Source organism: Oncorhynchus mykiss, chromosome 22 (assembly GCF_013265735.2).
Source record: "Oncorhynchus mykiss isolate Arlee chromosome 22, USDA_OmykA_1.1, whole genome shotgun sequence".
In the NCBI taxonomy this organism is placed as follows: domain Eukaryota; kingdom Metazoa; phylum Chordata; class Actinopteri; order Salmoniformes; family Salmonidae; genus Oncorhynchus; species Oncorhynchus mykiss.
The window spans coordinates 26,644,007-26,669,499 of record NC_048586.1 but is presented as its reverse complement, the minus strand read 5'-3'; positions in this window follow the sequence as shown (position 1 = coordinate 26,669,499).

The following is a 25,493-nucleotide window of genomic DNA, read 5'->3' as shown; positions in this document are numbered from 1 at the left end:
TCCGTCATGGTCTGGGGCGGTGTGTCACAGCATCATCGGACTGAGCTTGTTGTCATTGCAGCCAATATCAATGCTGTGCGTTACAGGGAAGACATCCTCCTCCCTCATGTGGTACCTTTCCTGCAGGCTCATCCTGACATGACCCTCCAGCATGATAATGCCACCAGCCATACTGCTCGTTCTGTGCGTAATTTCCTGCAAGACAGGAATGTCAGTGTTCTGCCATGGTCAACGAAGAGCCGGATCTCAATCCCATTGAGCACGTCTGGGACCTGTTTTATCGGAGGGTGAAGGCTAGGGCCATTCCCCCCAGAAATGTCCAGGAAGTTGCAGGTGCCTTGGTGATAGAGTGGGGTAACATCTCACAGCAAGAACTGGCAAATCTGGTGCAGTCCATGAGGAGGAGATGCACTGCAGTACTTAATGCAGCTGGTGGCCACACCACATACTGACTGTTACTTTTGATTTTGACCCCCCCTTTGTTCAGGGACACATTAATCATGGGGTGGCAGGTAGCCTAGTCGTTAGAGCGTTGGACTAGTAACCGAAAGGTTGCAAGATCAAATCCTTGAGATGACAAGGTCAAAATCTGTCATTATGAACAAGGCAGTTAACCCACTGTTCCTAGGCTGTCATTGAAAATAAGAAGTTGTTCTTAACTGACTTGCCTAGTTAAAATCTTATCTTCATACAAATATTTACACATGTTAAGTTTGCTGAAAATAAACGCAGTTGACAGTGAAAGGACGTTTCTTTTTTTGCTGAGTTTTACTTCTACATGTTCCTCTTAGAGGGCAGAGCACTGTCTAAAAGAACAAATCTTTAACAGGTAAGTCGTCTCTGCCGTGGATGAAGAGTCTTAAACCACACTTCTGCTCCAGGACAGTGGGCAGAACACTGCTCACAAAGTGACACTCTCTCCTCCATGCCTTTGCCTAGGAGCATTCTGTCAAGAGTGGATTCTAGAGATTAAATTAAATATTTTATCTGAAATTGAGTTTTTTGTTTGTTTTATAAATGACCCATTAGTTCTACAATAGCAGTGGGAGTGACCCCAGATGGGACCTGCTGAGAAGACTTATACTGCAGACTACTGCACTGCACAATGTAAGGGACCGACTGAGACATTTACTGTACAGTACAGGGTTAGAGTGCCTCTGTGTGGTGTGACTAAGAACTACATGGCTCCCAATACCATACCGGCATTGACTGAATAAGCATTTCTGTACAACGCAATGTGTATATAAAATAGCATCAGTAAACTTCAGTTTGTGAAATAAATGTTCTTACCCTCAGAACGACCATAGTGTTTAGAAAACCCCACGGGAGAGGAGAGCCAGATCAATGGCAAACACCATGAAGACCACAGCAGCCAACAAGAGGAAGAGCAGCAGACCACACACATCCACCATCAGCATAGACTCTGTGGGAGGAAGACAAAACACTAACAACGTGTGTGTAGCCTATGTGCGCGGGTTGGGGTGCGCATGTGTGTGTTTCCGCTAACCTTTTGGCTTGAGAGTCACCACTGCAGATATCCATTTCTGGTCATTCATGGCCCCACACTTGAACTCTGACTGGAGTTCCTTTATAGTCACTGTGTCTATGGTCAAGATAGCCGTGACGATGATCCGCCTTGAAGATACCTCTACTTCGCTACAATAACAAATACATACAGAACATTCACACCTTTGTGAATTATCAATAATGAATCTGCGGTCTTGTTTTCTAAGAAAAATGTCAATTCTGTTGCCTTGTTCTAAAAAACAAGTATGTGTGTGCGCGTTATGTGCCTACATCAATGAGTCCGCGTATGTGTGTACCTGTTCAATGTTTCAAACTTCAACTTCTTAGTGGTGCCTATGAAGAACGAGACATACTGTGAAGACAGAGATATACCGGGCAAACCAAATCTAGCACAACATAAGTATTTGAAGGTATTTGAGCCAGGTGGGATCCCTACACAGGTCAGTGTTTTCTGTGCTTCCGTCTCTAGGCAGGTTGATCTGGGGAGGATGAGCGGCAGAGGGAGCTGAAGGAGACAAACACACAGTTTAATCAGATACTTTTGGATACTTTCAAAAAGTTGGTTGCTGCAAAGGCCACTCGTGATATGTGAAATGTAGCCTAATGTACTGCATGTGTTTCCACGTTTGTGATTTTATTTGTCTTTATCCCAGTAAAGATTCAATCAAATAAATCAAATAATATTTGATTCAATCAAATAAATCAAATGCTGAGCAGATTGACAGAGAAGCTGTCAAGCCACAGCCCACTTTCCTTGCACCTTCAGTCTCCTGGATGCAGACGTGTTGAGGACCCACCCACTGTGCTCCCACGTGCACACACACACATAGATGTCCTCATCTGCTGTGTGTGCTCTGCTCATTTGTAATGAGACTGAAATTCTGAAGTTAAAGACAAAATAGCAGACAAACGTTTTATGCTGAAGTAGGAGTAAGACACCTGATTCCACTAATCAAGAGCTTGATGATGAGTTGGGTGTTAGGGCTGGGCTAGAACAAAAACACGTGCAACCCTTAGAAGCTGTCGTGACTTTACTTTCATTAATCTGATGACTGTTATTCACCTAATCAAGTAAACATGTTTAATTGTTACTCGATTAAATGAATCATGTAACAATTAACTCATTAGGATTTGGGGCACCACCAGGGGGGTTCTTAAAGAGTTACCATCTCCCGAATTAAACTCTAAAGGTCTTTAGCTATCACATCCATAAACAGTCAACGTATTAATCATAACCTCGTATCATGTCATCATTCTGAACAGTCGCTACCTCTTGCATCTGCAAAAATCCCAGCCTTAGTTATGATTCAGTACTCCACAAATTGGTTCAATTATTTATTTACTAGCAAACTAAATGGTAACACAAGATAAACATACACACAGTCCCTCGTGGACTGACACAATATGGCGGCTTGTTACAAAAGAGATGGATGTGGGGGGGCAGAGTGGGACAGAGACATAATACTTTGGTACATTTAGAAACTACTCTCAGATTAATCATATACTTTTCACATATACCCACGCCCGCTTGGAGTAAGAAATCCTGAATGTATTTATGTCGAAATGCCTTGGTTTTTCGTGTATTATACAGAGTTGATTCTACTTTCCATTCGCTCCTGAAGCTGCCTCTTTGAAGACAGGCTAGCCAGCAATGTCGACGGTTCCCATTGGGGTGATAAGAGAAGCGTAGTATAGTGATTTAAGAAGAGTAGTAGAGTGGTCCCACTTAAATTCGCTTTTCTAGATACTTTACTTAGGACAGCTAATCAGCCATACCAGTGATTGTCCGGGAGGTGACTTCATTGTCTCTACCTCGTGTTGAGATTTCAGAGTTTGAACCACGTTGGATGTGAGCTGCAGCTACACGCCTCTCTGGTCTGATATGTTAAATCTTAACCCACTGTTTTATAGGCACCATTTGGCAGTCCGACGGACGAATCTGGGTTTGGCGGATGCCAGGAGAACGCTACCTGTCCAAATGCATAGTGCCAACTGTAAAGTTTGGTGGAGGAGAAATAATGGTCTGGGGCTGTTTTCCATGGTTTGTGCTAGGCCCCTTAGTTCCAGTAAAGGGAAATCAACACTACAGCATACAAAAATGGCATTCTAGACGATTCATTCAAAAGGGGCAATTCGTGAGGCTGACACGCTCTCTGACCTCACACAAGGGGTGATGACTACTCACTTGTACAAAGTTATAGAAACAATTTCCTCTTACAGTTTCTAAGATCACATCCATCTCTTAACAAAAACACTTGAATAATTGTTCATATTTGATACACAACGTAGAGAATGGAGACTTCGTACATATTGTGAATATACTTTTCCAGTAACAGTATTTCCTCTATAACATTTTTAATGACATCACAAAATAACAACCAAAATGACATTATTATTCTTTAGATTGCCTCTGACAATTCCCCACGTTCTATGTTAGAAATATTGTTCCAGTATTCGCTTTAGAATGTGTTAGTTTTGGCGTGAAAACATCTGTGAAACAAATACACATTCCTGTGTGAATTTGGAGAGGGAGATAGCTGAAAGTTCTAATCTTTGATTTACAATGGGGTGTGAGCTATCAAGTGGCTTAATTGGGGATTCTGCCAAATATGAACATACATTCCCCAAAGTTCTATATGAAGGAAAATTGATTTATTGTTCAAGCTACAATATGTTCACTATGCCTTGTAATAATCAGACATACAGTGCATTCGGAAAGTATTCAGTGCCCGTGATTTTTCCCATATTTTGTTACATTACAACCTTATTCTAAAATTGATTTAAATTGTTTGTTTTCTCCTCATCTACAAACAATATTCTATAATGACCAAGCAAAAACACGATTTTAGTAATTTTTGCGAATTGCAAAAAACCAAACTGAAATAGAACATATACATAAGTATTCAGACCATTTACTCAGTACTTTGTTGAAGCACCGTTGGCAGCGATTGCTATCTTGAGTCTTAATGGGTATGACGCAACAAGCTTGGCACACCTGTATTTGGGAAGTTCATCCTATTCTTCTCTGCAGATCCTCTCAAGTTCTGTCAGGTTGGATGGGGAGCATTGCTGCACAGCTATTTTCAGGTCTCTCCAGAGATGTTCAATCAGGTTCAAGTCCTGCCTCTGGCTGGGCCACTCAAGGACATTCAGAGACTTGTCCTGAAGCCATTCCTGCATTGTCTTGGCTGTGTGCTTAGGGTCATTGTCCTGTTGGAAGGTGAACCTTCGCCCCAAGTCTGAGGTCCTGAGCGCTCTGGAGCAGGTTTTCATCAAGGATCTCTCTGTACCTTGCACCGCTCATCTTTCCCTCGATCCTGACTAGTGTCCTAGTCCCTGCTGCTGAAAAACATCCCCACGCATGATGGTGCCAGGTTTCCTCCAGAGGTGACGCTTGGCATTCAGGCTAAAAAGTTAAATCTTGGTTTCATCAGATGAGAGAATCTTGTTTCTCTGAGAGTCTTTAGGTGCCTTTTGGCAAACTCCAAGTGGGCTGTCATGTGCCTTTTACTGAGAAGTGGCTTCTGTCTGGCCACTCTACCATAAAGGCCTGATTGGTGGAGTGCTGTAGAGATGGCTGTCCTTCTCCTCAGAAGAACTATGGAGCTCTGTCAGAGTGAGCAACTGGTTTTTGACGAAGGCCCTTCTCCCCTGATTGCTCAGTTTGGCCGGGGCTGCCAGCTCTAGAGTCTTGGGGGTTCTAAACTTCTTCCATTTAAGAATGATGGAGGACACTGTGTTCTTGGGGACATTCAATGCTGCAGACATTTTTTTCCCCAGATCTGTGTCTTGACACAATCCTGTCTCGGTGCTCTGTGGACAATTTGTTTGACCTCATGGCTTGGTTTTTACTCTGACATGCAGTGTCAACTGTGGAACATTATATAGACGTGTGTGCCTATCCAAATCAAGCAGACTCCAATCAAGTTGTAGAAACATCTCAAAGATGATCAATGGATGTGACATGTTGAAGTTGGATGCAGGTGCACAGAAGAGACCAGACAAGGAATCAGGAATCAGGATAAACCTAATAATTTACTGACAAAACGGTAGCCGCAGGATCACAGTACACTTGAAAAACCAACAAACGCTAAGTCTCAAACTCACTCAGGAAACGAACGCACATGGTTTACAATTTAAGCTTCTGTAAAGGATGGCAGAAAGCACACCTCTTTCAGAGGGAAAGCATAATGAGTAAATATGACACACCTATGTGTTGTTAATGTCTCTAAGGTGGTCTCTGCAAACCTCTGGTGACAGGTGGAACCATGACAGTACCCCCCTTTTAGGAGCAGCTCCAGCCGCGGAGCCAGGTGACCACCACGTAGTTGGTTGAAGTCCCAAACAAGTCCCGGATCCAGGATGTCCCGAGCAGGCAACCATGCCCACCATCTCGGGGCCGTAGCCCTCCCAGTCCACCAGATACTGCAGGGTGCCCCGGACCCAATGAGCCTCCAACAGATGCCGGAGAGTGTAGGCCGGGAGGCCATCAACAAGTCGAGAAGGAGGAGGGGCAGGAATGGGGGGAGAGAAGGGACTGGTCCTTACCAGTTTGAGACTGGAGACATGGAAGGATGGACAGACCTTCATAGACCTGGGAAGCTGGAGACGATACGTGACCGGGTTGATGCGACTCAGGATCTTGAATAGTCCTATGTAGCGTGGAGCGATCTTCTGCGAGTCCACCTTTTAAGGGAAGATCACGGGTGGACAGCCACACCCATTGACCCGGTCGGAGGAGCCGAAGAGGCCTCTGGTGTCGGTTTGCCTGGTGTTCGTTTCGGGCAGAGGAGCGGTTCAAGGAGGATCGCGCTCAGTTCCAGCAACATCGTTGAATCAATGCCTCGGCTGATGGCACCCCCACTTCGGCCGCTTGTTCAGGAAATGGGGGGGCGAACATGAACTGACACTCAAACGGCAACAGTCCAGTGGATGAGGTTCGGCAGTGTGTTGTGAGCATACTCTGCCCAGACAAGGAACTTGCTCCAGTTGTTGGCCTAGGTGGAGACAAAACAGTGGAGTCCAGCTCCTGGTTGGCCAGCTCCGTTTGCCCATTCAACTGTGGGTTTCTCCTCAAGGAGAAACTCAAAGATGCCCCCAACAGGGAGCAGAAGGCTTTCCAATACCGTGTGAAAAACTGGGGCCCACGATCTGAGACAATGTCCTGGGGAAGTCCGTGTAGTCAAAAGATATGAGTAATTATGAGATCAGCGGTCTACTTCACTGAGGGAAACTTGGGTAAGGTGAGGAAATGGGCTGATTTGGAAAACCTATCGACCACCAGGATAGTGGTAATTCCTTGGGATGGGGGCAACCCTGTGATAAAGTCTACGGACAGGTGGGACCAGGGCAAGCTGGGGATGGGCAGAGGTTGGAGCAACCCAGTCGATTGCTGTCGTGGGGACTTGCTTTGGGCACAGGTGGAGCAGGCCGTAACAAAAAATCTCACATCCTCAATCATGTTGGGCCACCAGAATTTCTGCCTCAGGAACTCCAGTGTCCAATTAACCCCTGGATTGCCAGTTAATTTAGAGGAGTGTCCCCATTGTAGTACTCGGGAATGGGCTGATCATGAGGGGGACAAAACTCTCCCCTTCAAGGGCCCACTTAACTGCCAAGAGCTCCCGGTTGCATACATCGTAGTTGCGTTCCGCTGGCGAGAACCGCTTGGAGAGAAAGGCACATGGGTGCAGTTTCTTGTCCTCCTCATTCTGCTGTGAATGGACCATCCCTGCTTCAGTGTCCGAGGCGTCCACCTCTACCACAAAGGGACGGGTCCACCTCTACCACAAAAGGACGGACGAGGAGGATCCCTTGAGCTCCACGAATGCCCTGTCAGCCTCGGGGGTCCAGAAAAACCAATTCTGACACTTGTGGGTTAGGGCCATGAGAGGAGCTGCCCCCGCACCAAAGCTGAGTATAAAACGTCTGTAACAATTGCCATACCCGAGGAACCGCCACTTGTTTGAGTGAGGTGGGATGGGGCCAGTTGGTGACCGCCCTCACCTTTACGGGGTCCATTTGGATGCTAGTGGTAGAGATAATCTGGACCAGGAGAGAAACTTGGGATACATGGAACTCACACTTCTCTATTGTGATGTATAGTTGACTCTGCAGGAGGCATCTCAGGACTTGGCGGACGTGCAGGATGTGTTCCGGAAGAGTCTTGGAGAAGATCAGGATGCCGATTCAACATATCTCTAAGCGTGTCATTGACCAATGCTTGGAAGACTGCCGGTGAGTTAGATAATCCGAAGGGCATGACTAAATACTTATAGTGGCCACTCTGGGTGTTAAAGGCAGTCTTCCATTCATATCCCTCCGTGATTTTCACCAGATTTTAAGCATTGCAGAGGTCCAGTTTGGTGAAGAATTGGGACCCGTGGACCAACTCCAAGGTGGCGGACATTAGGGGTAGGGGGTAACGATTCTTAATCGTAATCCTGTTCAGCCCTCTGTAATCGATGCAGGGATGCAGACCTCCATCCTTTTTTCCCACGAAGAAGAAGCCTGCACCAGCTGGAGATGTAGAGGAGCAAATAAAACCTGCCTCCAGCGACTACTGGATGTAATTGTCCATGACTGCTGCTTCAGGGGTCGAGAGGGAGTACAGACAGCCCCGGGGAGGGTTGGAGCCGGGCGGAGTTCTATGGCGCAGTAATATGGACGATGAGGAGGGAGGGTGGCGGACTGCCTCTTTACTGAAGGGCTCCCGGGTCGAAGTACTCCGGGGGTAGAGCTGAAAAGTCTTGGTCTTCAATGGAAGCTGGGGAACATGGCGAGGCTCTTGGTGGGAGTCTTAGTCATTTAGTCTGTCAGTTCTTACCACATTCTAGCAGGTGTCCCGTGGACCAGGATAATAGTGGGTTACGTAGCACTAGCCAGGGGTACCCTAGGATAAGGGGGTTCTTGGGAGCAGTGATCAAAATAAAACAAAGAGTCTCTGAGTGGTTCACTCCAACCTGCAGTAGATTGGCTTGGCCTGATATTCCACCTGGCCGGAGCGTCCATCAAGGGCTTGAATCTGCAGAGGGATGGGACATTCCACGCAGGGGATATGTAATTCTCTGTAATTATCCGCGGCCCCGAAGGCTTGAATGTGATGCTGACAGTTGTCCCAATGGAGGGTTGTGGGTAGTGTCAGATGGTGACCGGGTAGCTGGGGTATAACTGCACAGCTCGTCAGGGTCTCCCCTTGTCCTGGCAAGCCCTGGAGTTTCCCGTCAACTCTGGGCATGTAGAACGGAGATGGCCGAGACCTCTGCAGTAGAGGCAGCAACCATATCGCATGTGCCTGTCACGTTCCTGTGGGCTCAGACGCGTGCGTCTCAGCCGCCTGGGCTCCAGAAACCGGGATACAGGGGAGGTGTCAAAAAGGCGCTGTCTCACACGTTCTCGGATGCGGTTGTCAATCATAATGGCCAGCATTATCAGGGACTCGAGGTCCTCTCCCAGTTCCCAAGCTGCCAGTTCATCCTTGATGGAGTTGGACAGACCCTGGTGGAAAGCGGTGACCAGTGCCTCAGTATTCCACCCACTCTCGGCGGCGAGGGTGGGGAACTCAATGGCGAAGTCAGCCACTGGTCTGGCCCCTTGGCAGAGGTGGAATATCCGGCTTGCCGCTTCTCGTCCGCCGACTGGGTGGTTGAAGACTCGTTGTAGCTTGGCAGTGAAGGATAATATAGAGCTGGAGGATGGTGGCTGTTGTTCCCACACCATTGTTGCCCATGTCAGGGCCTTGCCCGAGGGTAGAGAGATTATGTAAGTGACCATAGCCCGATCAGTGTGGAAAGAGGAGGAGTGTAGCTCGAACACCAGAGAGCACTGAGTGAGAAACCCCTTGCATCCTCCTGGGTGTCCATCATACAGCTCGGGGGCTGGGATCTTGGGTTCCTGGGGCAGGTTACCTGGAGGAACTACGGCAACGCCTGTAGCACTGGGAGATGTCTCCTCCTGGGTTGGGGTTGGGCCGTGGTTGGAGGAAATTGGTATGTGCCCGGAGGGTACCTGATATTTGGGAGAGCTGTTCTTCCTCCCGCCCAGTGCTCCTTGGTGTGTTATAGCATTCTGGATCTGGGTGATCTCTGCTGGGTCCATTTCAAAGCAGAAGCTTGCTGTGACGTGGTGAGGTTAGACCCAGGTGCAGAGAAGAGACCAGACGAGGAATCGGTGGTTAAGAATAAACATAATACTTTACAGAGAAACGGTAGCCGCAGGACCACAGTACACTTGAAAAAACAACAAACACTAAGTCGCGAAAACTCACTCAGTAAGCGAACACACATGGTAAACAATTCAAGCTTCAGTAAAAGACAACAGAAAACGCACCTCTTTTAACAGGGAAATCATAATGAGTAAATAGGACACCTGAGTGCCGTTATTGCCTCTAGATCGGTCTCTGCCGCCCTCTAGTGACAGGTGGATCCATGACAATGGAAACATGAGAGTCATAGCAAAGGGTCTGAATACTTATGTTTTTGTTTTTTTATAAATTTGTAAAAGATTCTAAAAACCTGTTTTCGCTTTGTTATTATGGGGGATTGTGTGTAGATTGATGAGGAAATGTTTTTATTTAATCAATTTTAGAATAAGGCTGTAATGTAACAAAATGAGGTCTGAGCACTTCCAGAATGCACTGTATAAGTATGTGAGTAGGGTCAGCTCTATCCTTTTGGGTGCCCTAAGCAGGCCATTTTTTTGTTGTGGCCCCCATCTTGACTGCAAGTTTTCGGCAGTTCTACACATTTTACCATGAGGCGGAGAGACATTTTAAAAATGTTATAACACATTTCTACTCATTTTGCAATGGGGCAGATATTTTTTTTAGCTTCAACACCGCAGCACACACACACACCAACTGATTAATGGACTGCTGAATGTATATTTTTTTGTCTTGCTTTGTTTGCTCTTTTCCATATTATGTCTATCTCTGATAAGCTACCCAGGAAAGGGATGAAAATAGCTCATATATGTATCCTTAGAAATAAGGTTAATGTAAGGCTGTTGCGGTGACCTTATTATCGCCACACTAGGGTTCACCAGTCATTAGTAGCCTGCCAAATGCAATTGCACGAGAAAAAAGTGATGGCCTCCATTAAAAAAAGGAGGATCCCATCAGCTTTCTATAGGCTAGGCCTAGTATATTTATTTCTAAATTTTCCTAATATTAAGCACATTACCTATCTTTACTACAGGAGTATAGCCTACCTGGCATGCATGTACATGATCCACGGGAAAAGCGTCCGCCATTCGCTATTTAAGTGCATAGATGACATATATTCTTTCCTGCTGCCCCTGTTTCGGGACAGGTGCATGATAATGGTCCATTCTAAATCAAAACAAATGACACACATATTATTTAATATATGCAAAGACAAGATGAAATCCAGAATAGTCTAATTGGTGACAATATTAGTCTATCACTTGTGAATTACATATTATAACTTGTGAATGATGCCCAGCAGAAGGCAAGAAACAATGCCTTTTTTTGCGACTTTTTCAAATCATAGTAGCACAGCTCATTTAGCCTAGGCCATAGGCCTATTCAATTCAATTCAAATTTTATTTGTCACATGCGTCGAATACAACAGGTTACAGTGAAATGTTTACTTACGAGCCCTTAACCAACAATACAGTTAAAATATTACAAAAAATACTAATAGGAAAAAGAAATAAAACTAACAAATAATTAAAGAGCAGCAGTAAAATAACAATAGTGAGACTATATTCAGGGTAGCAGTATAGAGTGAATGTGCTGGGGCACCGGTTAGTCGAGGTAATTGAGGTGTAAAGGGGGGGGGGGGGGGGGGGGGGGCAATGCTAATAGTCTGAGTAGCCATTTGGTTAGATGATCAGGAATATTATGGCTTGGGGGTAGAAGCTGTTTAGAAGCCTTTTGGACATAGACTTGACGCTCCGGTACCGCTTGCCGTGCGGTAGCAGAAATAACAGTCCATGACTAGGCTGGCTGGAGTCTTTGAAAAATGTTAGGGCCTTCCTCTGACACCGCCTGGGATAGAGGTCCCAGATGGCAGGAAGCTTGGCCCCAGCAATGTACTGGGCCGTACGCACTACCCTCTGTAGTGCCTTGCTGTCGGAGGCCGAGCAGTCGCCATACCAGACAGTGATGCAACCAGTGAGTATGCTCTTGCTGGTGCAGCTGTAGAACCTTTTGAGGATCTGAGGACTCAAGCCAAATATTTTTAGTCTCCTGAGGGGGAATAGGTTTTGTCGTGCCCTCTTCACGACTGTCTTGGTGTGCTTGGACCATGTTAGTTTGTTGGTGATTTGGACACAAAGGAACTTGAAGCTCTCAACCTGCTCCACTACAGCCCTGTCGATGAGAATGGGGGCGTTCTCGGTCCTCTTTTTCCTGTAGTCCACAATCATCTCTTTTGTCTTGCTCACGTTGTCCTGGCACCGCACGGCCAGGTCTCTGACCTCCTCCCTATAGGCTGTCTCGTCGTAGTCGGTGATCAGGCCACTGTTGTGTCATTGGCAAACTTAATGATAGTGTTGGAGTCGTGCCTGGCCTTGTAGTCATGAGTGAACATGGAGTACAAGAGGGGACTGAGCACACACCCTTAAGGGGCCACTGTGTTGAGGATCAGTGTGGCGGATGTGTTATTACCTACCCTTAACACCTGGGAGCGGCCTGTCAGGAAGTCCAGGATCCAGTTGCAGAGGGAGGTGTTTAGTCCCAGGGTCCTTAGCTTAGTGATGAGCTTTGAGGGCACTATGGTGTTGAACGCTGATCTGTAGTCAATGAATAGCATTCTCACATAGGTGTTCCTTTGTCCAGGTGGGAAAGGGCAGTGTGGAGTGCAATAGAGATTGCATCATCTGTGGATGTGTAGGGGCGGTATGCAAATTGGAGTGGGTCTAGGGTTTCTGGGATAATGGTGTTGATGTGAGCCATGACCAGCCTTTCAAAGCACTTCATGGCTACGGACGTGAGTACAACGGGTCAGTAGTCATTTAGGCAGGTTACCTTAGTGTTCTTGGGCACAGGCACTACGGGGGTCTGCTTAAAACATGTTGGTATTACAGACGCAGACAGGGAGAGGTTGAAAATGTCAGTGAAGACACTTGCCAGTTGGTCAGCGTATGCTTAGAGTACACGTCCTGGTTATCCGTCTGGCCCTACAGCCATTGTGAATGTTGACCTGTTTGAAGGTCTTACATCGGCTGCACAGTTGGAACAGTTGATGCTCTCATGCATGTTTGAGTGTTATTTGCCTCGAAGTGAGCATAGAAGTAGTTTAGCTATTATGGTAGGCTCGTGTCACTGGGCAGCTCTCTGCTGTGCTTCCCTTTGTAGTCTGTAATGATTTGCAAGCCCTTCCTCATCCGACGAGCTTCAGAGCCGGTGTAGTACGATTCAATCTTAGTCCTGTATTGACGCCTCGCCTGTTTGATGGTTCGTCGGAGGGCATAGCGGGATTTCTTATAAGCTTCCGTGTTAGAGACCCTTCTCCTTGGAAGCAGCAGCTCTAGCCTTTAGCTCAGTGCGGATGTTGCTTGTAATCCATGGCTTCTGGTTGGAGTATGTACGTGCGGTCACTGTGGGGACGACGTCATCGATGCACTTATTGAGGAAGCCAATGAACAATTGTTCCTGTCCCTCTCCTCGCTTGAACTAGGGAACCTCTGCACACATCAACAACAGTCACCCTCTTGAGAAAATAGTATTGGGGAAAAATAGATGAATTCATGATTTCCGTTTAAAGTTAACAGCCTCCAGACTCATCTTACCCATAAAGCACACACTTTTAATTCAACACACACACATTAGCACTCATGCATACACATTCACTAGGTAAGATTACACATACAGTATGCAGATGCACGCAGGCACGTACACACACGTCTGGATCCATAATGAAACATTGCATTATATTCACAACTATAGATAAGAAGACAATTGTCCAGTTCATCACACTTCATCCTTTATCAAGTGTGTATCTAAAGTGAACAAATAAAGTACAGTTGGTATACAAAAAAAATATAAAACAGAGGCTGAAGTACACACACACACACACACACACTATAAGAGCGATGAGTGAGGCTTTTCAGTCTGGCTAAGATGCCATGTTGTTCTACACTCTGGTGGACCCCGACTTCAGCAGTGCCTCGTCCTATCTGGGGAAAGCTCTCTCCTAGTCCTTGGGTCATACCATGAGATGCAGGGGCAGGGTTTCCAAAATAATAATAAAAACACAGAACATAGAACACAGACAACAGTCAAAGCTACACTGAACAAAAATATGAACGCAACATGTAATGTGGTGGTCCAATGTTTCATGAGCTTAAATAAAAAATATCTTATTTCTCTCAAATTTGTTTATATCCCTGTTAGTGAGTATTTCTCCCTTTTGATATTTCTTTATACCTTTATTTCAACAAGGAACACAGACTGAGCCCAAGGTCTCTTTTACAGCTGGGCCCTGCGTATACATGTTTACACATACAGTTTAGGTACAATGATTAAGAAACTACACAAGACAAACAAAACGATCACAGATAACACAAGAAAATACAGCAACCGATTACATTTACACACAGGCTATTCCCCTAACAGCACAAGAACTTGCATTACCCAAAACAGTAACAAGCAATAAAATAAAATCCTCCAATAAATATTTAAAACTGGCAAGGTTATCTTTGCCAAGATAATCCATCCACCTGACATGTGTGGCATATCAATAAGCTGATTAAACAGAATGATCATTACACAGGTGCACCTTGTGCTGGGGACAATAAAAGGCCACTTTAAAATGTGCAGTTTTGTCACACAACACAATGCCACAGATGTCTCAAGTTTTGAGGGAGCGTGCAATTGGAATGCTGACTACAGGAATGTCCAACAGAGCTGTTGCCAGCGTATTGAATGCAAATTTTGCTACCATAAGCTGCCTCCAACGTTATTTTAGAGAATTTGTCATTACGTCCAACCGGCCTCACAACATCAGACCACGTGTAACCATGCCAGCCTAGGACCTCCACATCAGGTTTCTTCACCTGTGGGGAGTATTTCTGTCTGTAATAATTTGTGGGGAAAAACTCATTCTGATTGGCTGGGCCTGGATCCCCACTGGGTGGGCCTGGCTGCCTAGTGTGTGGACCTATGCCCTTCCAGGTCCACCTATGGCTGCACCTGTCATGTATTGTCATGTTGTGTCTTGTTTCTGTCCTTTCTCTTCACCCTGTCTCCCTCTGCTGGTCGTATTAGGTTACCTTTTCTTACCCTCCTTCCCCCAGCTGTTCCTTGTCTCCTCTAACTACCTCGTTCACCCCTTTTCCCACCTGTTCCCTTTTTCCCTCTGATTAGGTCTCTATATCTCTCTCTGTTCCTGCTTCTGTCCTTGTCGGATTCTCGTTTGTGTTTCCCATGCCTGAACCAGACTATCGTCGTGTTTGCTGCAACCTTGTCCTGTCCTGTCGGAATCTGCCAGTTCATCTAACCTTGTCCTGTCCTGTCGGAATCTGCCTGTCCATCTGAGCCTACATGTGTTTCCTCATTAAAGAAACGCTGTTTTGTTAATTCGCTTTTGGGTCCTCATTCACGTACCGTAACAGAAGAATCCGACCAAGAATGGACCCAGCGACTTCGGATCCTCTCCACTCAGCCGTCGAGATCCAGGGAGCAATGCTAGGCAGACACGAGCAGGAATTGTCTGCTGCTCGACATGCCGTTGAGACCCTGGCCACCCAAGTCTCCAACCTCACAGAACAGGTTCACCATCTCCGCCTCGATCCACCGGCCACTTCCAGGGCTTTCGAATCTCCGGAGCCCAGAATCAATAACCCGCCGTGTTACTCTGGGGAGCCCACTGAATGCCGCTCGTTCCTCACCCAGTGTGATATTGTGTTTTCTCTCCAGCCCAACACTTACTCCAGGAGCACTGCTCGTATCGCCTACGTCATATCTCTCCTTACTGGACGGGCTCGTGAGTGGGGCACGGCAATCTGGGAGGCAAGGGCTGAGTGTACTAACCAGTATCAGGACTTTAAGGAGGAGATGATACGGGTTTTTGATCGATCTGTTTTTGGGGAGGAGGCTTCCAGGGCCCTGTCTTCCCTATGTCAAGGTAATCGATCCATAACAGACTACTCTATTGAGTTTCGCACTCTTGCTGCCTCCAGTGGCTGGAACGAGCCGGCTTTGCTCGCTCGTTTTCTGGAGGGTCTCCGCGCAGAGGTAAAGGATGAGATTCTCTCCCGGGAGGTTCCTTCCAGCGTGGATTCCTTGATTGAACTCGCTATTCGCATTGAGCGACGGGTTGATCTTCGTCACCGAGCTCGTGGAAAGGAGCTCGCGTTCTCCGTTGCCCCCCTCTCCGCATCACTACCACCTTCCTCTGCCGGCTCGGGTGCTGAGCCTATGCAGCTGGGAGGTATCCGCATCTCGACTAAAGAGAGGGAACGGAGAATCACCAACCGCCTCTGTCTCTATTGCGGTTCCGCTGGTCATTTTGTCACTTCATGTCCAGTAAAAGCCAGAGCTCATCAGTAAGCGGAGGGCTACTGGTGAGCGCTACTACTCCTGTCTCTCCTTCAAGATCCTGCACTACCTTGTCGGTCCATCTACGCTGGACCGGTTCGTCAGCTTCCTGCAGTGCCTTAATAGACTCTGGGGCGGAGGGCTGTTTTATGGACGAGACCTGGGCTCGGGAACATGACATTCCTCTCAGACAGTTAAGGGAGCCCACGGCCTTGTTCGCCTTGGATGGTAGTCCTCTCCCCAGGATTCAGCGTGAGACGCTACCTTTAACCCTCACTGTCTCTGGTAATCATAGCGAAACCATTTCTTTTTTAATTTTTCGTTCACCTTTTACACCTGTTGTTTTGGGCCATCCCTGGCTAGTTTGTCATAATTCTTCTATTAATTGGTCTAGTAATTCTATCCTCTCCTGGAACGTCTCTTGTCATGTGAAATGTTTAATGTCTGCTATCCCTCCTGTTTCCTCTGTCTCTTCTTCACAGGAGGAGCCTGGTGATTTGACAGGGGTGCCGGAGGAATATCACGATCTGCGCACGGTGTTTAGTCGGTCCAGGGCCACCTCTCTTCCTCCACACCGGTCGTATGATTGTAGTATTGATCTCCTTCCGGGAACCACTCCCCCCCGGGGTAGACTATACTCTCTGTCGGCTCCCGAACGTAAGGCTCTCGAAGATTATTTGTCTGTAGCTCTTGCCGCCGGTACCATAGTCCCCTCCTCCTCTCCCGCCGGAGCGGGGTTTTTTTTTTGTTAAGAAGAAGGACGGGTCCCTGCGCCCCTGCATAGATTATCGAGGGCTGAATGACATAACAGTGAAGAATCGTTATCCGCTTCCTCTTATGTCTTCAGCCTTCGAGATCCTGCAGGGAGCCAGGTTTTTCACTAAGTTGGACCTTCGTAACGCTTACCATCTCGTGCGCATCAGGGAGGGGGACGAGTGGAAGACGGCGTTTAACACTCCGTTAGGGCACTTTGAATACCGGGTTCTTCCTTTCGGCCTCGCTAACGCTCCAGCTGTCTTTCAGGCATTAGTCAATGATGTCCTGAGAGAGATGCTGAACATCTTTGTTTTCGTTTACCTTGACGATATCCTGATTTTTTTCACCGTCACTCCAGATTCATGTTCAGCACGTTCGACGTGTCCTCCAGCGCCTTTTAGAGAATTGTCTTTTTGTGAAGGCTGAGAAGTGCACTTTTCATGCCTCCTCCGTCACATTTCTCGGTTCTGTTATTTCCGCTGAAGGCATTAAGATGGATCCCGCTAAGGTCCAGGCTGTCATTGATTGGCCCGTCCCTAAGTCACGCGTCGAGCTGCAGCGCTTTCTCGGCTTCGCAAACTTCTATCGTCGTTTCATCCGTAATTTCGGTCAGGTGGCAGCTCCTCTCACAGCCCTTACTTCTGTCAAGACGTGCTTTAAGTGGTCCGTTTCCGCCCAGGGAGCTTTTGATCTCCTCAAGAATCGTTTTACATCCGCTCCTATCCTTGTTACACCTGACGTCTCTAGACAGTTCGTGGTCGAGGTTGACGCGTCAGAGGTGGGCGTGGGAGCCATTCTTTCTCAGCGCTCCCTCTCTGACGACAAGGTCCACCCTTGCGCGTATTTTTCTCATCGCCTGTCGCCGTCGGAACGTAACTATGATGTGGGAAACCGCGAACTGCTCGCCATCCGCTTAGCCCTAGGCGAATGGCGACAGTGGTTGGAGGGGGCGACCGTTCCTTTTGTCGTTTGGACTGACCATAGGAACCTTGAGTACATCCGTTCTGCCAAACGACTTAATGCGCGTCAGGCGCGCTGGGCGCTGTTTTTCGCTCGTTTCGAGTTCGTGATTTCTTATCGTCCGGGCTCTAAGAACACCAAGCCTGATGCTTTATCTCGTCTCTTCAGTTCTTCAGTAGCCTCCACTGACCCCGAGGGGATTCTCCCTGAGGGGCGTGTTGTCGGGTTGACTGTCTGGGGAATTGAGAGGCAGGTAAAGCAAGCACTCACTCAAACTCCGTCGCCGCGCGCTTGTCCCAGGAACCTTCTTTTCGTTCCCGTTCCTACTCGTCTGGCCGTTCTTCAGTGGGCTCACTCTGCCAAGTTAGCCGGCCACCCTGGCGTTCGGGGTACGCTTGCTTCCATTCGCCAGCGTTTTTGCCGGGAGCATGACACGCGTCGCTTCGTGGCTGCTTGTTCGGTCTGCGCGCAGACTAAGTCCGGTAACTCCCCTCCTGCCGGCCGTCTCAGGCCGCTTCCCATTCCCTCTCGACCGTGGTCTCACATCGCCTTAGATTTTGTCACCGGACTGCCTTCGTCAGCGGGGAAGACTGTTATTCTTACGGTTGTCGACAGGTTCTCTAAGGCGGCTCATTTTATTCCCCTTGCTAAGCTTCCTTCTGCTAAAGAGACGGCACAAATCATCATCGAGAATGTTTTCAGAATTCATGGCCTTCCGTCAGACGTCGTTTCGGACAGAGGTCCGCAATTCACGTCTCAATTTTGGAGGGAGTTTTGCCGTTTGATTGGGGCTTCCGTCAGTCTCTCTTCCGGCTTTCACCCCCAGTCTAACGGTCAAGCAGAACGGGCCAATCAGACTATTGGTCGCATCTTACGCAGTCTTTCTTTTCGCAACCCTGCGTCTTGGTCAGAACAGCTCCCCTGGGCAGAATACGCCCACAACTCGCTTCCTTCGTCTGCGACCGGGCTATCTCCTTTTCAGAGTAGCCTCGGGTACCAGCCTCCGCTGTTCTCTTCTCAGTTCGCCGAGTCCAGCGTCCCCTCCGCTCAGGCTTTTGTCCAACGTTGCGAGCGCACCTGGAAGAGGGTCAGGTCTGCACTTTGCCGTTATAGGGCGCAGACTGTGAGGGCTGCTAATAAGCGTAGAACTAAGAGTCCTAGATATTGTCGCGGTCAGAGAGTTTGGCTCTCCACTCAGAACCTTCCCCTTAAGACCGCTTCTCGCAAGTTGACCCCGCGGTTCATTGGTCCGTTCCGTATTTCCCAGATCATTAATCCTGTCGCAGTTCGACTTCTTCTTCCGCGATATCTTCGTCGCGTCCACCCGGTCTTCCATGTCTCCTGTGTCAAGCCCGTTCTTCGCGCCCCCGCTCGTCTTCCCCCCCCCCCCCATCCTTGTCGAGGGCGCACCCATCTACAGGGTCCGTAGGATTTTGGACATGCGTCCTCGGGGCCGTGGTCATCAGTACCTAGTAGATTGGGAGGGGTACGGTCCTGAGGAGAGGAGTTGGGTTCCCTCTCGGGACGTGCTGGACCGTGCGCTGATCGATGATTTCCTCCGTTGCCGCCAGGTTTCCTCCTCGAGTGCGCCAGGAGGCGCTCGGTGAGTGGGGGGGTACTGTCATGTATTGTCATGTTGTGTCTTGTTTCTGTCCTTTCTCTTCACCCTGTCTCCCTCTGCTGGTCGTATTAGGTTACCTTTTCTTACCCTCCTTCCCCCAGCTGTTCCTTGTCTCCTCTAACTACCTCGTTCACCCCTTTTCCCACCTGTTCCCTTTTTCCCTCTGATTAGGTCTCTATATCTCTCTCTGTTCCTGCTTCTGTCCTTGTCGGATTCTCGTTTGTGTTTCCCATGCCTGAACCAGACTATCGTCGTGTTTGCTGCAACCTTGTCCTGTCCTGTCGGAATCTGCCAGTTCATCTAACCTTGTCCTGTCCTGTCGGAATCTGCCTGTCCATCTGAGCCTACATGTGTTTCCTCATTAAAGAAACGCTGTTTTGTTAATTCGCTTTTGGGTCCTCATTCACGTACCGTAACAGCACCCCTATATATATGTAAAAATAAAGAAAAAAACGAATACACAGACAGTACCAGTCAAAATTCACACCTACTTATTTGTTTTTTCTTTATTTTTGCTATTTTCTACTTTTGCTATTGTAGAATACTAGTGAAGACATCAAAACTATGAAATAACACATATGGAATTTTTATTTTACTAGGCAAGTCAGATAAGAACAAATTCTTATTTTCAATGACGGCCTATGAACAGTGGGCGTTCAGGGGCAGAACACCTGTTCAGGGGCAGAACGACATATTTGTACCTTGTCAGCTCGGGGGTTTTGTTACTTGCAACCTTCCGGTTACTAGTCCAACGCTCTAACCACTAGGCTACCCTGCCGCCCATTTAGTAACCAAAAAAGTGTAAAACAAATCTAAATATATTTTTGTTTGAGATTCTTGAAAGTACCCACCCTTTGCCTTTCTGACAGCTTTGAACACTCTTGGCATTCTCTCAACCAGCTTCATGAGGTAGTCACCTGGAATGCATTTCAAGTAAAAGGTGTGACTTGTTAAAAGTTAATTTGTAGAATTTCTTTCCTTCTTAATGAGTTTCAGTCAGTTGTGTTGTTACAAGGTACTGTAGGTTGTGGTATACAGAAGATAGCCCTATTTGATGAAATCTTATGGCAAGAACAGCTCAAACAAACAAAGAGAAACTACATTCCATCATTACTTTAAGACATGAGGGTCAGTCAATTCGAAAAATATCAAGAACTTTGAAAGTTGTTGGGACCGTTGTTGGAGGTTCCGGACTGTGGCCCGGAACCGGGGACTACGGCAACGATCCTGGCCGTAGGCCCCCGATTGGGGACGCGCGCTGCGTGGATCCTCACCGGATGTTCTGAACTGGGGACCGTCGCTGGAGACCCCAGACTGGGGACCGTCGCTGGAGACCCCGAGCTGGGGACCGTCGCTGGAGACCCCGGGTACTGTCGCCAGATGCTCTGAACTGGGTACTGTCGCCGGATGCTCTGGACTGGGTATGTTTTCCAGTGGTTTTTTTTGTAAATAAACTCCGCCGTTGGAAACAGTTATTTCTCTCCTGCGTCTGACTTCTCTGCCGCCAGTTCACACCCATACAACCGCCACAGAAAAGGAAGCCCCAGAGTTACCTCTGCTGCAGAGGATAAATTCATTAGTGTTAGTGTTCGAAAAATATCAAGAACTTTGAAAGTTGTTGGGACCGTTGTTGGAGGTTCCGGACTGTGGCCCGGAACCGGGGACTACGGCAACGATCCTGGCCGTAGGCCCCCGATTGGGGACGCGCGCTGCGTGGATCCTCACCGGATGTTCTGAACTGGGGACCGTCGCTGGAGACCCCAGACTGGGGACCGTCGCTGGAGACCCCAAGCTGGGGACCGTTGCTGGAGACCCCGGACTGGGGAACGTCGTTGGAGGTTCCGGACTGTGGCCCGTCGTTGGAGGTTCCGGACTGTGGCCCATCGTTGGAGGTTTCGGACTGTGGCCCGTCAATGGAGGTTCCGGATTGTGGCCCGTCGTTGGAGGTTCCGGTCTGGGTACTGTCGCCGGACGCTCTGGACTGGATACTGTCGCCAGATGCTCTGGACTGGGTACTGTCGCCGGACGCTCTGGACTGGGTACTGTCGCCAGATGCTCTGAACTGGGTACTGTCGCCGGATGCTCTGGACTGGGTACTGTCGCCGGACGCTCTGGACTGGGTATTGTCGCCAGATGCTCTGGACTGGGTACTGTCGCCGGACGCTCTGGACTGGGTACTGTCGCCAGATGCTCTGGACTGGGTACTGTCGCCGGATGCTCTGGACTGCCGAGGCGCACTGTAGGCCTGGTGCGTGGTGCCGGGACTGGTGGTACCGGGCTCAGGGCGAGTGCGGGGAGCAGGCACAGGACGTACTGGACTGTGGAGGCGCACTGGAGGTCTGGAGTGTAGAGCTGACACAACCCGTCCTGGCTGGTTGTTTATTTTCGCCCTGCAAATGCAGGGCGCTGGCACAGGACGCACTGGGCTGTGCAGACTCACTGGAGACACAGTACGCAGAGCCGGCGCAGGATATCCTGGTCCAAAGAGGTATACTGGAGACCAGGAGCACTGAGCCGGTACCCTCCTTCCTGGCTGGATGCCCATTCTAGCCTGGCTAATGCGAGGAGCTGGAACGGGCTAGAATAGCGCACTGGAGACACCATGCGCTCTTTCGCATAACACGGTGCCTGACCAGTAACATGCTCCCCACAGTAAGCTCAAGGAATAGGCTCAGGTCTCCGACCTGACTCATGCAATCTCCGTGTGCCGTATTTATCCTCGTAGTATCACCGTTCCGCTTTAGCTTCCTCTAACTCCTCCTTAGGAGGAGACCAAGGCGCAGCGTGATAAGCCTACATTCTAATTTATTCAGGCCACCATAGACCTACATATTCCTAGACATTCTAAAACCCCATAGAATTACAAAAACCCTAGACAGGACAAAAAAACTAGACAATACAAAAACTAAACCAACCATCCTTGTCACACCCTGACCTAACCAAAATAATAAAGAAAACAAAGATAACTAAGGTGTGACACCATCGTTGAGGCGTGACACCATCGCTGATCCATTTTTCATTTTCCATTGGTTTTGTCTTGTCTTCCATCACACCTGGTTCCAATCCCATCAATTACATGTTGTGTATTTAACCCTCTGTTCCCCCTCACGTCCTTGTTGGTGATTGTTTATTGTAAGTGTATCTGTACGTCTGTACTGGTGTGCGTCGGGTTATGTTACCCATTGATTTGTATTAGTATGTTTTCCAGTGTTTTTTTTGTAAATAAACTCCGCCGTTGGAAACAGTTATTTCTCTCCTGCGTCTGACTTCTCTGCCGCCAGTTCACACCCATACAACCGCCACAGAAAAGGAAGCCCCAGAGTTACCTCTGCTGCAGAGGATAAATTCATTAGTGTTACCAGCCTCAGAAATTGCAGCCCAAATAAATGCTTCACAGAATTTAAATAACAGACACATCCCAACATCAACTTTTCAGAGGAGACTGCGTGAATCAAGCCTTCGTGGTCGGATTACTGCAAAGAAACCACTACTAAAGAACACCAATAATAAGAGACTTGCTTGGGCCAAGAAACACAAGCAATGGACAATAGACAGGCGGAAATCCGTCCTTTGGTCTGATGAGTCCAAATTTGAGATTTTTGGTTCCAACCGCTGTGTATTTGTGAGACGCAGAGTAGGTGAATGGATGATTTCCGCATGTGTGGTTCCCACCGTGAAGCATGGAGGAGGAGGTGTGATGGTGTGGGGATGCTTTGATGGTGACACTGTCTGTGATTTATTTAGAATTCAAGGCAGCATAGCTACCACAGCATTCTGCAGCAATACACCATCCCATCTGTTTTTCAAGGGCTACTTGACCAAGAAGAAGAGTGATGGAGTGCATCAGATGACCTGGCCTCCACAATCACCCAACCTCAACCCAATTGAGATGGTTTGGGATGAGTTGGACTGCAGAGTGAAGGAAAAGCAGGACTGTTGGAAAAGCAATCCAGGTGAAACTGGTTGAGAGAATGCCAAGACTGTGCAAAGTTGTCATCAAGGCAAAGGGTGGCTACTTTGAAGAATCTAAAATATATATTTTTTGTTTAATACTTTTTTGGTTACTACATGATTCCATATGTGTTGTTTCATAGTTTTAAAGTCTTCACTATTATTCTACAATGTAGAAAATAGTAAGAATTAAGAAAACCCCTTGAATGATATGAGATAGGATTTGAGAACATAATTAGCAGAGGTCCTTGAAATACTTTCTGAACAGCACGGTCTTGAGCTGTGCCTTAAAATAGGACAGAGACTTCTGCAGCCCTAATAGTGTCTGGAAGCAACTGAAATCCCTGTCACCCATAGTTTTTAATCTGCTGCTGAAGGGAGACGGATATGGAGGAGCGAAGGTCATGGCCTACCTCAAGGGTTCTAAAGGGATAAAATCGACATAGTTAAAATTAAAAGTATGTAACAAACACATATTGTATGTTGATACTGCAAACGCCAGATGTAATTCACCTTGCCCCAGGCAAATTTCCAGGTATGTGGCCTACAGATTATTTATTTGATTTAATATGTGAGAATTCCTAAACTGGAGATGCATTCTGACAGAGGATTCACCTCAATATCCTTTATAAGTGAGCTAGGATGTTATGTGATACAATGAGGAAATTGTCTACTGTACTGTGTACATATAGTAGTTTTCTTATGGAATAACATAGCCAAAATCGCCTAATCCCGGGGTCACAAACTCAATTACTTATTTTCAGTGCAACCAATTTCCGCAAATGCTTTTCAAATTTTCTACAATGTCTTTCCATTCTGTGAACAGTTTAGAAAAGTGTTAGGCATTGATAATGTTGTAACTGGGAAAAAGGTCAAGAACAACTGCATTTTGAACTGGACTAAAGTTATTATCCCTTTCAGAAGGTCATCACTAGCTTCTAAACCCTGCCCATTTCTACAATTTATCTTCTTAAAATGTGATTTTAAAACTAACCCTAACCCCACTACTAACCTTATACCTAGCCCTAACATTATATTGAGACCAAAAAGCTCATTTTTGGAGCCAATGTAACTTTGTGGCTGTGGAATCTGACTTTGTGGCTATAGAAGCTAGTAGAAACCCTTACAAGGAGCAACATTTATTTATTTTCCTCAAGTCTATACTGCCATCTGGTGGTTTATTCTATTCAGCAACATTCATTGCTTTTATGTCATTGAATGTATCTAAAACAATGAACTCTTATTTGAATTACTAACCCATTATTTTAATCTGCTGACTCCACCCTACAATGTGCATATTTTTAACCTGCGGTGTGTTCAGCAGGACACAATGTTTAGGAATGTTCAGAAAGAAATATGTTATGTAGAACAAAGATGCCTCTACAGCATGTACAACAAGGAATCATGGTGGCTCTATTCATGGTATTTCTATCTGCAATGTTCAACACTGTTTAGCAGCTGAAGTGGCAGTGGTGTCTCAGTCTGCAGATGGACACTCTCAGAAGCACTCCCAGACCTGACTCTTAACCCAAATACAATTTACAGGTCTGCTACCATGATGAGGAAAAAAGTTATTATTCTAAATTATCCAATGACATTATTTTTCCCCATCACAAACATTGCAATACTAGACTTGCATTTCTCCTGAGTTTGTTGGCCAGTTTATTAAACTTCTGCATTTGTCGATACCTCAGGGGAAATTATCAATTTATTGGAATGTTGGAGTACTTAAGTTATTTGAATGATATCACCTCCATGCAGCTGTTCCTCCTGTTGTATCAGCCCTAGCTAGATCTCCTGAGTCTACCTGTGTCTGAAAGCATGGAGGTTTGCATTGTGCATGTGTGAGTGTGTGCGTGCAGGTGTGGTGAGCTCCAAGATAGAGTTTCTGCAGTTGCAGTTCTCTCCTTCATTCTGGGCAGAAAAACTAGAAGTTAGTAAACTTTAAAGCGTAGTTATATTCTGCCTTAACTCTTTCCTTAGGGCATGGATTACAGGTTATTCATTCAATCATTTCCACTTTTTTCTTCACCCTTTCCCCACATTATGGCTATTGTTGTATATCAGTGTGTGCAGCACAGAAGAGGCTAAAATCACTTTGATGGTGAGCATATGACATTGCTCTAACTGTATCAATATGTTGCAGTACTGTTACAGTACTGTTGGAATTGCAGT